The sequence below is a fragment of the Pieris brassicae genome, unplaced genomic scaffold (genome assembly GCF_905147105.1).
Source record: "Pieris brassicae unplaced genomic scaffold, ilPieBrab1.1, whole genome shotgun sequence".
NCBI classification, from domain to species: Eukaryota; Metazoa; Arthropoda; class Insecta; order Lepidoptera; family Pieridae; genus Pieris; species Pieris brassicae.
In genome coordinates, this window is record NW_025575991.1 from 7,501 (window position 1) to 10,000 (window position 2,500).

General features: G+C 45.8%; 1 non-coding gene across 1 annotated transcript in view; it reads right to left on the minus strand.

Annotated features, from left to right (window-relative positions):
* LOC123719335 overlaps positions 1–1,076 on the minus strand; it is a 1,906-nt gene extending 830 nt beyond the window's left edge. Inside the window, exon 1 of the ribosomal RNA XR_006755397.1 lies at positions 1–1,076. This exon is cut by the window's left edge and continues 830 nt beyond it. This is a non-coding gene — a ribosomal RNA (small subunit ribosomal RNA).
* Between the last annotated feature and the right edge of the window lie 1,424 nt (positions 1,077–2,500).

The window sequence follows — 2,500 nt, forward strand, 5'->3', positions numbered from 1 at the left end:
ATCTAATCGCCTTCGAACCTCTAACTTTCGTTCTTGATTGATGAAAACACCTTTGGCAAATGCTTTCGCTGATGTTCGTCTTGCGACGATCCAAGAATTTCACCTCTAACGTCGCAATACGAATGCCCCCAGTTATCCCTATTAATCATTACCTCGGAGTTCTGAAAACCAACAAAATAGAACCGAGATCATATTCTATTATTCCATGCACGAAATATTCAAGCGGCATTTTGAGCCCGCTTTGAGCACTCTAATTTGTTCAAAGTAAAATTGTCGGCCCACCTCGACACTCACCGAAGAGCACCGCGATAGGATTTTGATATTGAACCGGCGTTTTACCGCCGGCTCACCGACGATATGCTCCGCAGACGTGTCAGTATCACCGCGGATGCGGTGCACCGACAGCGCGGCGCACAAATGCAACTACGAGCTTTTTAACCGCAACAATTTTAGTATACGCTATTGGAGCTGGAATTACCGCGGCTGCTGGCACCAGACTTGCCCTCCAATTGTTCCTCGTTAAAATATTTAAAGTGTACTCATTCCGATTACGAGGCCTCGTAAGAGTCCCGTATCGTTATTTTTCGTCACTACCTCCCCGTGCCGGGAGTGGGTAATTTGCGCGCCTGCTGCCTTCCTTGGATGTGGTAGCCGTTTCTCAGGCTCCCTCTCCGGAATCGAACCCTGATTCCCCGTTACCCGTGACAACCATGGTAGTCGCAGAAACTACCATCGAAAGTTGATAAGGCAGACATTTGAAAGATGCGTCGCCGGTACTGGACCGTGCGATCGGCAAAAGTTATCCAGATTCATCAAAATTAACGACTTCGGACGCATGGCCCTCCGCCGATTGGTTTTGATCTAATAAAAGCACTCATCCCATCACTGGTCAGAGTTCTGATTGCATGTATTAGCTCTAGAATTACCACAGTTATCCAAGTAACTGAGTAAGATCTAAGGAACCAAAACTGATATATTGAGCCATTCGCGGTATCGCCTTAATACGGCTTGCACTGAGACATGCATGGCTTAATCTTTGAGACAAGCATATAACTACTGGCAGGATCAACCAGGGAGCTGCTTACGCAAACGACACGCCTACACCGCGGTCACGCGGCTTCGGCGAGCCGCTGGCTCGGCGGCGTCGAGGGGCGCGCGCTTGCGCGCGCGCCTTCTCGACACGCGTGAACGTAACGCGTCGAATTTGCACGCGACGCGACGTTCGCGCTTCATATCGATAGACTAACTTTGACCGGTCTACGAGCGGCCGTCCCGTCACGATCTCGCAACGAGGTGATGTACAACGATGCTCGACCACTGTGAGGGACATAAAACTGCAACGAACACGACCCCGCGGGCGGGAATCGATGTTGTGACAATTTGAAAATTGAACATTCATCTAAACGCAACTTCTCAATTTTTATTCAATACGTTATTGTAAACATATTAAAACTCGGCTGGCAATTACATGCGCACACACACGCATGATTCGCACTAGATACGATCAACGCCCGGAGCTTGAGGGATAAATTCCAACACGACGCTGCGCACACCGTTTCGACGATGGGCGCGTGTGCGTCCTCTTTTATACATTCTTTCCATATACGGTCGCCGTGGCGACCGCGCACGTGTCGAACACGCTAGGCGCCCTGCGTTGAGGTGTGCCTAGAAGCGTATTCTTTTAACATCACAGATAACACCGGGGGAGACGGTCCCAAATCTTGGTCGATTGGTAACATCACCATACGGTCTGCGAACGCGGTGCTATAATATAATTTTATATTATATTATATAAAATATGAGGAGGAGTAGTATGTATATTCTTTGTTATTTTGTGTTGACACAAGAGAGATATATAAAATGTACTATACACCACACACACAGAGAGAGAGAGAGCTGGGAAAGATCTCGGCGGTCTCGCATTCGAAATACGAATTTGATATAATTTCCTCCGAAAATCCATACCCATATCTATATCATCCATGCGCGAATATATGTATATAATATTCTCACACTTCGCACAAACACAAAAACAAGAACACATTCTCTCTCGTCCGTCGTTCGTGTCTATTTGAGACGAACGACGCGCGGCAACGAGAACGAGTCGACGCTGTGCGCACGACTGTTTCGCTCCACATCTATACCGAGAGCAATAGTCCGCGTCGGCATTGGAGCGGACGTCGAATGTTTCTCGTAGAGCGAGCGAGAGAGAGACGATTTTTCATTTTATTATGTATGTGTATTGGCGTGCAGTAGTAGCACGTAGTAGTACTAGTAGTAGTAGTAGTAGTAGTAAAAAAATATTATTATTTATTTTATTGACTGATATGATTTTGTTTGTTTTCTTTTTTTTGCATAGACATTTGTATTGATAGATATGTTTCTCGTTGAAGCTCGCAGCACACGCTCAGAGAAATGGCAATGTGGGTTTATTTGAAGAAAAGAAAAAAACAAAAAAAACAATTATATTTATTAATAATATGTATGTATGTATGTATGT